Consider the following 12,913-nt stretch of genomic DNA (forward strand, 5'->3'; position numbering starts at 1 on the left):
TCCAGAAATTGTCCGCCCCTGGGAGCCCATCGGACCCACACGCACCCACACAGACGCGCTCTCCTCCCCAAGCCCAGGCGCCAGGGCGCAGGGACCCATCGAGCGAGCCAGCGCGAGCGCGCGCGCTCACACACACACACACACACACACACACACACACACACACACACTCCTCCAGCCAGACACACGCACGCACACCAGCCTGCGGGTTGGCTGGACTCCCGAAATCGCACCCGCTACTAGGACGTCGCTCGAGGCCCCCGGGGAGGTGTGGGCCCGGCTCACAGGGCTCCTTTCCCCCACTGCCCAGCACTGGGGCGGGGAAATGCACGCCTCCCAGCTCGCCTCTCGGGCCGAGTCTCAGTGCCCAGCTCTCCAGACTCCTAGCCGCCGCCAAAGCCAGGTTTGAAAGTCGGGTCGGCGTCTCCTCGGGGGCTGGGGGAGAAGCGCGGGGGCGGCGTGGGGAGCGCAAGGCCGGCGGCCGGCGAACGCCCGGGCCTGGCCGCCTGCCGCCTCCCCGCCCCACCCTCCCCTGGGCGGCGCGGCCCCAAGTCCCCTTTGCCTTTTCTCTCGCAAGATCCTGGGCGACCGCGAGCCGCCGGCGGGCTCCCGACTCTGAGCGCCGCGCAGCTCCCGGCCGGCGGCGGGTGGTTCCGACCCGGCGACCCACCGGCTCCACCGCCCCAGCCTGCACCGGAGGGAGACTGCAGCCAGAGCAGGTAGGACCCCGGGGCCCGGCGGCTTGCGGGGGTCCAGGGCGCAGGGCGGAGCAGGGCGCTGGGGACTGGCCCCCTGGGGCAGACTCGCGGGCGGAAACTTCGGCCCGGAGGGGTGGCGGGAAGGAGGCGGCGAGGCAAGCCCCGCGGGAGGTGGCCGCCGTTGGGGAGCCAGGGACCCGACGCACTTAACCGCCATTCCCGCGCCCTCACCCGCCCTCTCACCCACCAGATGCCACCACAGATAAGGTCAGTTGAGGGTCCCCTCCCCTATCCTCCTGTGCCTTCTACCCGGAATCTGGCCGCAGGTCAGGGAGCGCTGGGTGACAGCCGGATCTCCGGGCTTCCCACCCGCCCTGCCGGAGCCTTCCGCGAAGCCCCCTGGGCGGTTGCTCTGGGTCGCTGGGCAGAGGCGCTGCGGTGATGGACCCCGGCCAGGAGGAGAGGGCTGGATCCTGGGAAGAGCGGCTTTCTGGGACCTCATCCCACTTGATTCCTGCGCACGAGGTCCGTGTGCACGAGTCCTGCCTGGGACTGGGTTTCGAAATTTGCCACCCCTTTCACGACGGGTCCTGGCCACCTCCCCGCGGTGGTCTCTGCGGTCCTCACCTGTGGCGCACGGATCCCACCACCTGCCTGCAGCTGGGCTGGTGCGCCCGGGTGGAGGAGGCGCGGCTGGAGCGATCCCCCGCCGCCTTCCGCGGCGCCCTCCTTCTCTCCCTCAGTACCTTTCACCACCCTTAAGGCTTCGCGGAGCCCTCATTTGCCCCAGGGCGGGTCGCCCAGCCCGCCTGGCAGGGCCGCAGGGTAAGGCGGGTTGAGCCTGGAGATGTCAGTGCTTCCAGCACTAAAGCGACACGGAGAGGTGCAGCCAGCTCGCTCGCTCTGAAGAGAGTCTAAGGTCTCACCTGGGCCACCCTGGCTCCCGTTCCTGTGTCACTTCAGAGCCCAGGCTGAGACCGCATCAAGGCGGCCAGGACTCCTAGTGTGCCCACCCTGGCGCGCAGTCTGGAAGCGCGGCGCCACCCTGGCTTCCAGCCCAGGTATCCCCCGCATCGACTGTCTATTTCCCCGCGTTCTTTTCTGGGTGTTTGTTTTGCTTCTCTCTCTCTTTTGCTTAGCGCTGGGGGCACCGCCCGCCCTGCAGTGTTCCGTCCCCTACACACGCAGTCTGTAACCCCGCGGCCCGCGCACTGGCCACCGGGCTTGGTGACCCTGTGGAGGGTGGCCCTGTGGGAAAGCTGGAGGCGGAGGTAGGCAGACCAGATTGTGGATTGAGGCATGGGGCGGGCTCGCGGTGCTGGGTGCAGGGCGCTGCAGGCCACCACCGTCACTGGATTTGACCGGAGGGGGTACCTTTCTGGGCCCCTTGGGGAAGTCCAGCTGTCAGTTCCTGTGGAAGCCGGCCTGCGCCCCATCCTAGGCATTTCTGGTTTCACAGAATTGCAAGGCTCCTTGGAAAAACTTGCGGTAATGACCTGGGGGCGCTTTTGCTGAGGTAGAAGGGATTGGGGTAAACATATGCTAGGCATATGCATTTCCAGTGCATGATAAGCAAGCAAGACGATGACATGCCACTATGGAGAAGGGACAAATACCTCAGCAGGATGTGCCATTGTTGGGGCGACAGATCGAAGTGTTTAAAACCAGGTGTTTGGACATAGCGGCAGTTAATGTCATGCTAGGAGCAGAATTTGGCCCGCCATGGAGAAAGTGGGATTCTTTGGCTCAGTCCTCAAATGAAGGGTTACATGTTGTGACAGCAACCGGTGCAGGGGGAGCCAGGGTTTGGCAGCGAAAGGCTCCAGAAGAAGTGTCATTGTTGCTTCTCTAAGCGATGATATTTTCAAGTTGTGCAGATCCAATGGGCAAGCAACTCCCCTCGGCGCCCTTTGCTTTGCTGGACTGAACAGTCTGTCCATTAAAAACTTAAAAATAAAACCTGGCTCTGAAAAGAGGTTCAACAATCCCACAGCCAGCCACCCCAGCTTCCCGTTTGAAAACTCTGAGAATTGAGGTGAAGGGTGGCAGTGTGGGGAAACTTTCAGGACCTCAAGTTCCAGGTGGGCTGGCTGCATACCATGTTATCTCTCTGGAAGCCAAGGAGAGAGGCGGCAGGGTGTTTATGTAAGTCTGTTGGAGGAGAATCTTGGAGGGGTTAGAGCCTGAGGCTCCCTGGCCAAGTTCAAGCCCAGGATCCTTGAGGGGCAAGCCTGCAGCACCAGCCCAGCTGACTCCCCAGGCAGACATGCGAGACCCTGGCAGTCTGAATCAGGTAAAAGTCCCTTTGGAATGTGTCCTTAGTCTTGGAGTCTCAGAGGCACAGAGACCACTGTCCTAATTTTTTAAGGCCCCAGCGGTGACCTTTTCTCCTGCTTTACCCAGACCACTCCCAAAGCAGGGCAGCCAGATTTCTGTGCAGCTGGGGTCTCCCCTTTCCAATTCCTATCCTGTTCCAGAACAGCGGGTCCCAGGACCAAGGACCCCTGAGGAAGGGGAGCTTTCCCAACTTCCAGGACTGAAGGCATGCCGCTGTCCTCAGAGAAGGGAGCGCTGCTTTGGGAGGGGGGGGCGGCTTTTCTTGGACCCACTGTGGCAGGCAGAGTGAAAACACGTCGTCAAGAGGAAGAAGAGTGGACAGAATAGAAGGAGGACCAAGAAAGAAGCGGAGAAGGGAAGGGGACAGAGGACAAGGGTCCCTGGGCATGCCGTCGATGCCCACCTAAGTTCCAGGGTTGCCTTTGTCTCCAATGCCAGTCCGTATCTGGCGGTATATGGGAGACAATGCAGAGCCTTTAATGCGATCACCCAAACCCCATCCTCAATCGTGTCTTCATCTTTCCACACTTTGCCCTATAGGATCAGTAGCGTTTTTACCCCACAGGTCCATTTAAGGACTGCTTTTCCTCATTCCCACTCCTGTTGGCACTGGGTGGATATCTCATGATGGGGAGGCTCGCTGTGTTATCCTTGATGGACTCCTTTGGTCACACTCTGTTAATATCCTCCAGGTGGTTCATCCCCGGCCCCCCTGTGTGTCTCTCTGGGCCACCGAGCAGATGCTAGAGCTGCTAGCATGCAGGGGTGTTTGTGCTGGTGTGCTGATACCATGCTCCACGGCCGAGTGAGACCATCTCGTTGACGGTGGTGGTGGTGGCGTGTGTGTGGGGGTGGGCTGGGGGTTTGTTGGTGGTGACGGTGACGATAGTGGTAGTATTTTTGTCGCGGGGGCTGGGGGTGAGGGCGTTGTTGTTCCTGGTGGTTGTGTTGGTGGTGGAGGTGGAGGTGGAGGTAGAGGTGGTGGTGGTAGCAATGCGGTTAGAGATGTGATGTTGTCTGTTGCGGTGAAGGGAGTGGCGGTGGTGGTTCAGTGGTGGTGTGGTTTTTGTCAGTGGTGGTGGTGATGGTGTTCGTGATTTTGTTATTGTTGATCTGGGTGGTGGTGGTTGTCGTGGGTTGAGCCAAACAGGGCCTCGCTCCTTGAAAAAGGTATTCTTGTGACATGCTAACTTCCTAGCACTGTCCTAGGGGCTTCGTACGCAATATGTATTATATGATCAGCTTGGCCTGTGCTTTGTCGCCACTGTTTAAGATGGTGCCTGGCACCTCCAACGACTCACTAGTCATTGAGTGCGTACGTGCATGAAGGTGATTTCTCATTTTACCACAGCGACAGCCCTCTGCAGGAGGTGTCACTGTCCTGATCCATCAGAGAGGAAGCTAGCATGCGGAGGCTCAGGTAATGGCCCAAGGTCACACTGGCTTTCAAATGATAGCACCTGGAGTCAGCCACTGGGGCCCAGAGTCTTGGCTCCCCTTGGGTCTGATGCATGCTCTACAGAAGACATGGCTCTGGCTTCCCTGTGTTTAGAGAAAGCAAAACAGTGGTGTTCAGGGTCCAAGTACATTCTTCTCATTGTTTTAATTCAGCTCAGCACAACCAGTTTGGATCCTCTAAACCCCAAGCCAGGATGCTTCCTTCCCAACTACGTGGGTTCTTGGCTGGCACTGCCTGCTCAACTGTTCACCCATGATCACCAGATGCAGAGAAGAGGCAGGGTACCGGAATGAGGTGATGTCGTGGCAGATGCACTTCCTATCCATCTGCTTTCCTGAGACATGACTGCACAGGTTTTCTCTGGTCCCATGGAAAAGGATGACAGAGCCCTTGATTTTGTCCAGGGAATATCAGGAGAGTGCTAAAGAGGAGGGATGGTCTTCTCCAAGGTCAAGAGCAGCCAGGACCAGAGCACACAACCCAACTTCTCATCCAGTTATGTCTACTTTGGGTCACACCAGGTGATAGCTTTTTGGCTTTACCCTGCTGCATTTCAATGGCGCCTTTAAATTTTAATTAGGGCCTTGTATCTGCCCTTACTTTGAAAAGGCACAACAAGGTGATCCTCAAACTACTACTAGCCAAGGGTGAAGTCAATCCTGGATGCTTTTCCTCCTGCATTTTTTAAGATATGTTTGAAACGTAATCCCACCCCCCTTTTTCTTCTTCACATGTTCAAGCTCCTTCTTTTACACTATGACCTAAATATACAGTCATCTTAACCAGTGCTGTTACCATGGTAATGCTTCATGGTAGATAAGGGCACACACTAAAAAATCAGTTTCTTTCATTAGCAATGGAATCTTCCTCTCTCTTTCTCTCTCTCTCTCTCTCTCTCTCTCTCTCTCTCTCTCTCTCTCTCTCTCTCTCTCTCTCTCTCTCTCTCTCTCTCTCGCCCTCTAGTGTTCAGTGAGAGCAGGTATGTTGGTTTGGATGGGACTAGGATGGTTTGCCACTTACAAGGCATTTAATCCCAAGTTGAAACAGATGTAAGCGAGAAAGACTAGACCCTACACCTCATCTGTTTTGAAGTAAAGACATCACCAGAAGGCATGTATCCTTTGAGTGTGTCCGGGTCTATTTTTTAGGTGGCATTTTAGAAAGGGTTGGGAAGATAGGGATAGCTATACGCTCGTGTGAGGGGGCTTCAAAAGGTCCGTGGAACCAAGGGAATGCAAAGATAAGGGGACTTTCGCACACACTTACCGAAGCCCTCTTGATGTGTTTCCTGCTGGTGAAAGCCTGTTTGTGGATGAGAAGGAGGTGCTGATGGGAGACCCATGGATCGGAACATTCTCTACACCCGAGCATTCCAAGTGGTAGGACGTCGATATAGAGGTTGTCGCACCTCAGAAGACTGGGGATCTCAGGAGCGTCACTCGACATAGGTACATAAAACCAACCTGTACACTTGTGTTCCTTGCAGAGGCCAGGACATGCTGGCAGGGCGGCCCCAGGGTTATCAGGTGTCTTTCTGCCTCCTCACGCCAAATCCCACGCCACCAGCACCCCAGCAAGGGCTAGTCAGACACCACGTTGGATCAGTGCTCCCTCAGCCATGCTCACTCCACATGGCTCCCAGGCCTCTAGCATCTCTCTAGGGAACTGTCTCCAGAGCCATCTGTTTCCCACAGGCCCCCCGCCCTCCCCGCTCTCTAGTACAATCTAGCCCTCACCCTGCAAAGCGTGGCCTTTTCAAGATGCAAATCTGAACATGCCATTCTCTTGCTAAAAATTCTCCTGTGTTCCTTAACCAGCTATGATAACCCACACCCCACTCCCCATTCACAGGAGTGCTTGGGTACATGGCCTCCCTGCCACCCCTATGCCTACACACGTGGCTGCTGTCTTGTGATGCCCTGTTAGTGCCCACTCACGCCAGCCACATAGGCCTAGCAGGGCTGTGCTAGGCTGTAAATCTTCACGGAGACAGATCACCAGGTCTTGTCACCCACAGAGACACTCTCTTGCTCCCACTGCCACTGAGTGGATGCTGACTCATGGCAACCCTGGAGGGCAAGGTAGCACTGCCCCGGGAGTTTCCCAGACTAACTCTTTATGGGAGTAGAAAGCCCTTTCTCCCCAGGAGTAGCTGGTGGTTTGTTGCTGCAGACCTTATGGATAGCAATCCAAAGGGGACCCCTGTGTGAGCAGGACTTCTCTCAGAGTCACTGGTGGATTTGAAACCATGACCTTGAAGTTAGCGGTCAAGCTCTTAACCACTGCACCACCGGGCCTCCTTAGGAGCTTCTTCAGGTCGTGACTAGTGCAGAAGGAATGCTCAATAAATAACTGCCCAGTAGAGATCTATTTCTTTGGCATTCACCTCAACTTCTTGTTCTCCTCCTCCTCCACCACCTTCTTCTTCTCCACCATTCTCACCTTTCTCCTCCTCTTCCTTCCCACCCTCCTCCTCTCCTTTCTTGCCCAATTTACTATGATCCCCACCTCACTGAGCACTATCCATCTCAAATGAACAATCGCTAAAATACAGCTCTCACGCGGCAGCCATTTGCGCTGAGCATTTTACATCCTGTATCTTATCCATCGCTGGCAGCTTTTCCTTCTCTGTGTCTGGCTCATTGCTTGGTATGTACAGGGTCCCCCATCTGCCTTGGCTAGTTTTTCATCCAGAGCCAACATAACAATCAGGGACATGGTGAGCACTTCAGAATCACACAGAGGACAGTGAAACATGTTGCATTTCAAAGAGCTGGCTGAGCCGATTGGCACAGGACTGGGCAGTGTTTCATTCTGTTGTGCATAAGGTCGCTATGGGTCGGAAACCACTCAGTGGCATCCAACAAACAACAACAACGACAACAAACTGAATAGAATTACAAAAGGATTCACCTGTCAAAGAGCTAGGCCACTTGGGTGATACGAGATGTTGCCTTCGTAAAACAACAACTGGAACTTTGTTAGGGACGTTGATGAAGTCTGGGATGAGAAAAGAGGACACGTTTTTGTATTTGGCAGCAGGATGCAATTCAAATGTGTTAACTATAGAGAACTTTAATTTCTTTCCCCCAGGTTCGCTCTACCCCCAAACCCCCACCCCTGCCCAAATTCTTGCCTGGATAATGTATCATATCTGAGTTACGCATAGATTTTTCTCCCTTCCCATGTTTTAGCAAAGAAACTGTAAGCATCTCCACCAGCTAAATACTATTTTAAATTCAGCTCTGCAGCCAATGGATGATAATGTACAACAACAACTTCTACAATAACACCAAAGATCTGCCTCTCTGAGATTAGAGAGAATAAGTAACATTAAGTAGCAGGCCTATGTTTTTAAGTTCTCTGTACCTATCACAGAAATGTTCACTACCCCTCAGTTAATTATGACCCTTAGTGGCCCTACAGGACAGATTAGAACTGACCCTGTGGGTTTCCAAGACTGTAATTCTTTAAGGGAATAGAAAGCCTTGTCTGTCTATCTCATAGAGTGGCCAGTGGTTTTGAACTGCTGACCTTGTGATTAGTAACCAAAGGTGCAACCACTTCACCACCAGGGCCCCCTCTGTAGGTGTGAGGTTCAGAAAAGCTGGACCTTGGAGGTCCCTTCAGCAGCCTGCTGTCACAGTAACCAGTGATGTTTGCTAAATTGCATCTAAGACATTTATCCAAAGAGATGACTTCACAGCATAGAATCTGAAATACTCTCTTCTTCCTGCAAAGATATGGATTCCTTTGGACTCAGGAAGCAGGCCCAGCCACCTGCCCACTGAAGAAGTCCCTGAGTAGTAATCTCAGGGTCACACTTGAGACAAATGCCCTTGGATTGACACCTAAAGGCCCCTGAAGAGGACAGCAGGCAGGATGCTCAGCACACTTGTCCGTGACCTTGCCATCCTCCTAGTCTGCTGCCCTCTGCAGGCTGTGCAGGCCCTGGCTGGGAACTCAGTTGTGGCCAGGGACTTGGTTCCTCAGGAGATGGGCAAGGAGCCCTGATGGTGTAATAGGTTATGTGTTGGGCTGCAAACCCCAAGATCAGCAGTTCTAAACCACCAGCTACTCCAAGGGATAAAGATCAAGCTTTCTAATATAGTAAAGAATTACAGGCTCAGAAATCTATTTACTGGGCAGTTGTTCCCTCTGCTATAGGGTCATAAAGAGTTGGACTCCATTTGGTGGCAGGAAGTTTGGGGTTTTTATTGCTTTAGTTTTTGTTTTGGGTGGGGGAGGCATAGGCATCCACAGGTACAGACCTTCTCTTCCATTTTATGTGACTGGCAGTTGATATGACATAGCCCCATGCAGGCCCTCTGCCCTTGGAGCTCAATGGGGCCAGCCCATGGAAAACCCAAGTTCATGGTATGTCCTTTGTCCTCCTTTGCTGATGCCTTTCTTCCTCCCTGGTGGCTTTGTGGCTACCTGCATCTTCAGGCCCCCAGAGACCCTCTGTGCTGTCCTCCACCCAGTGTTCTCTCTGGCTGTCACTAGCATTCTAGCAGGGCCGAGCCCTGATCTCCTCCTCTTCTTCCTCTTCCTCCACCTCCTCCTCCTTCTTCCACTTTCTTCCACCTTCCTCTTCCACCCACCCAGCCCCGTTGTTGGGTGCCATCCATTTGGTTCCACCAACCCATGTGACAGTGTACAAGGGCCCCCTTAGGGTTTCCTGGATGTGCTCTGGAGGGGAGCAGACCACCAGGTTCTTCTCCTCCAGGGGCTCTGGGTGGGTTCTAACCAACAACCCGTCGGTTGGCAGCTGAAGGCTTAACCCTTGAGCCACCAGGTCTCCTCCTGCGCTGTGTGGAGAGTTGGGGACTCCTGCGTGTGAACTCGGTGCCTTTCACACTGCTGTGGAGCTCTGTGGGTGCCATAGGATGACATCGAGTCAGAGATGGGCACGTGTGACCTCTAGGAAGAGGAGACTGAACTTTTCCTTGTGTGTGTTCACTTGAACATGGAGGTGATTCTTCCCACTAGTCAAGGAATGTAGAGAGAAGAGCTTGCTCTTCCTTGAGCAGCGGTTCTCAACCTGTGGGTCGCAATGCCTTTGGGGGTCAAACAATCCTTTTACAGAGGCTCCCTGATTCATAACAGTAGCAAAATGACAGTGATGAAGTGGCAAAGAAAATAATTTTATGGTTGAGGGGTCACCACTACATGAGGGACTGTATGAAAGGGTCTCCGCATCAGGAAGGTTGAGAACCCCTGTCCTAGATTATTATTATGAAGGGCCATTCTAGAAGGGGGACGACGGGGAGAACTTTCCAAAGGCCACCCTCTCCTACTTTCCGGAAAACCTGGGCATGGAATGATCTGATTCATCAAAGGAATGCAATGGACTTCCCACTGAATTCCCTAGTGCTGGAGACGAGGCGGGCTGCCCGGTCCCGTGTCTCCTCCGGTGAGGGTACTGAGCGAAGTGGCTTCTCCCTTTTAGCTAGCATCAAAATACAAAAGGACTTGGCTATTCCCTGGAATGGCCTTCTTTGGAGAACACCGGGCACTGGGTTTCAGTCTGGGGAGAAGGTTCAGTGTGACCTCAGGGCCACAATGCAGTTCCCAGAGCTGCTCACTGGTCCTTTGTTCCTTGGCTTTAACCTCAAAACAACATGCTTCTCTCTCTCTCTCTCTCTCTCTCTCTCTCTCTCTCTCTCTCTCTCTCTCTCTCATCAGATCTTTATCCGTGGTATGGGCATTTATGGCTTCATACATTGGCCTCCACATGAAAGTGGTTTACTTTTGTTTTGGACCAGATGCTGATGAGCAGAGAAGGCTGGAGAGGGGATGGGACAGGGAAGTGAAATGCCTTTGTTGGTGCTCACCCGACAACTCACAGACACACCCTATTGGACAGGGATAGCACTGCCCTGGGTGGGGGGTGGTTCTAAGTCTGTAACTCATGATGGGAGTAGAGAGTCTCATCTTTCTCCTGGCTGGTGGTTTCAAACTGCTGATCTTGTGGTTGGCAGCCCGATGTGTAACCACCACAGCACCAGACTCCTGTGTTGGCCAGTCGTCTCTTGAAAAAATATTGGTCTCCAAAACAATTTCAGCATATGGTGACCCCAGGAAGCACTTGACTCCCTAGGGGGTTCCATGGCTAGTTGCTAGGACATAGAATCAACCGGCAGATCTTTCTTGCAGGCAGAGCATCTGTGGGGGCCTTCAAGCCCCTAGCAGTGTCTGTTGCTAGTCTAGGGCGCACATGGATGCTTTCCACCCCACCCACCTCCCCAGGAGCAACCCCTCCACCAGACTCCTGGTTCAGTCTAACCTACTGGCTTCACATTTGAAGGGGTCTGCCATGTGCCCTGGTGGGGACAGTCTCAGACACTCAGGGGGGCAGTTCTACCCTGTCCTGTAGGATGCCCATGAGTCAGCACCGACTCCATGGAAGTGAGTTTGTGGGGTTTCTGAGCAGAGTCCCTGGGAAGCACATGGACCCTTCACATCACCCAGGTAGCCCGCAGTCTCCTGGTTTTGTCTAACACATTTAAGGGGCCCGCAGAATCCCCGAGGACCTCATTTCAGGTAGGAAGGCTTAAGAGGCTCAGCAAGACTCCCTGCTTGCAAGGGCCCAAATCTCAGTTCCCTACATTTTCATGAAATGGACATAGCTGGGGACTTCTCTGTTGACGACAAGAACACTCGGTGTTGGTGAAATGCCACCCTTGGATCCTCTTCTGCTTCGCGCTGCTATCTCTGGGCTCTGGCAAACAGGCCCTGACTTCACCCCTGCAGTGCAGGCGCCTGCCAAGGGCCAGAGGAGCTGGCTGCTCAGAGGAAAACAAGTGAAACCAAACTCACTGCCTTCGGGATCCCGACACCCGGAGACCCGACCGATCGGCAGTAGATGGATTCCCGTTTCCATGTCCATCGTCAACTCCAATCATTTGGTTGTGTATGCTCTAAAGCTCCCGAGAACCACTAGTGTCGGGAGGGAAATGATAACACTGGCTAATTTTTATTATTTTAACAATTAATTGGAATTCCACACTCTTGCATCAATATCAGTCAATATTTTTACACTTTTAATCAAGGATTATCTTTCACGAGGGAGCGACAGCAGAGCCCTAATTAATTAACGTGATCATTGCTCCTCTCCCTCCCCGTTGGGTAGTTCCCTAACACTTCCTTCGGAAAATTCACAGGCTCAGCATTCCCTTTGTAAAGTTCCTCCATTCATAAGGAGCCGCGCCTTGGTTCTCCAGGGCTGCAAGGATGGACTGAAAATTCCGTTTTCTGAAATGGTTCTGGCAGTGAGACGGAAAGGAGGTCATATTTATTTTCCAGCAACTCTTCACATTCACGGGAAGCAAACCGCCTTCCTTCCATCATGGAAGCGTCTGCCCGCCGGAATCCCTGGGGTGGTTTTCAGGGAAGAGGAAGGTTGGGAAGTGTCGCTCCTTTGATGCGTTCCTGCTTATTTTAGCTCCTTTGTCACAGTGCAAAGGAGCCCTGGTGGCATGGTGGAGCAAGGGTTAGCCTGCCGCTCAAAGGACAGTGGTTTGAACCCACCCTCTGCTCAGTGAGAGAAAGTGAGGCCCTGCCCATCCTGAAAGGGAGAGACCCAGTGGGTAGTTCCCTCGTGGCAGGGTCGCTCTGAATCCGATTCCACTGGAAGGCAGTGGGATTTGTTCTTTTGTTTTTGTTTCTGGTATTATCATGTAAAGAGACCCGCTGGCACAGCAGGTTAAGCGCTTGGCTGCTTTAGGAGAGGTCTGCGGCTCCAGCCATAGGACAGTTCTACCCTGTCCTTACAGGACTGCTGTGAGTTAGCATCCACTTCCGGGCAGTAGCCTTGGGCTTGGTCGGGTTTGGTTTGTATCACAATGCAGCCTCCCTCCGTGGTCCATTCTTCCTGCATTTGTCCCCACTCCCTGCCACCAAATTGCTCCCACCTTTTCCTGTCACTTTCCCGGTGCATCAGGTTCCTTTCCCTCTGGTTCCATCCCATGATTTTTCAGAGACCTTTGAATCCAGAGGGCTGGAATTCATTGTCCACCTGCTCTTTTCTACTAGACATGGCTTCTCCTCCTGTGCTAGTTTCTTACATGAAACCCAGCTTCAGAAATCATTGATGGAGACGCCAGATCCCCTAGCTGGGTTCCCCCACGACTTGGAAATGCGCCTCCCTCTCTGCACCACGCACTGGTCAGAGGTGGAAGCAAGGGTCCTGCCCAAGCCCATGGCTTCTTTTTCTTTTGATTACCTGGATGTGCGTCGTCCATCCATCGGCAGGATGCACTGGCCAGACTGTCGGCATTTCCCAAACATCCATGAGCCCGTGCAGACACTTGACACGAGTGGTTCCCTTCCCTGGCATTCTAACTCTCATTTCTCTCTTTTCTCTTGCTCTGTATAATCACGACAGACACTGTTTCTGGTGGCACGCCCTGCAGCT

The 12,913-nt window shown here is 53.7% G+C and overlaps 1 protein-coding gene across 1 annotated transcript in view; it reads left to right on the forward strand.

Moving 5' to 3' along the window:
- Positions 1-530: 530 nt before the first annotated feature.
- Positions 531-12,913, forward strand: part of CHRM2 (cholinergic receptor muscarinic 2) — a 175,803-nt gene continuing 163,420 nt past the window's right edge. Inside the window, exon 1 of the mRNA XM_075558714.1 lies at positions 531-719. The gene's annotated coding sequence lies outside the window, so the exon portion shown is untranslated. The remainder of the gene's footprint in view (positions 720-12,913) is intronic.

This window comes from Tenrec ecaudatus, chromosome 9 (genome assembly GCF_050624435.1).
Source record: "Tenrec ecaudatus isolate mTenEca1 chromosome 9, mTenEca1.hap1, whole genome shotgun sequence".
NCBI classification, from domain to species: Eukaryota; Metazoa; Chordata; class Mammalia; order Afrosoricida; family Tenrecidae; genus Tenrec; species Tenrec ecaudatus.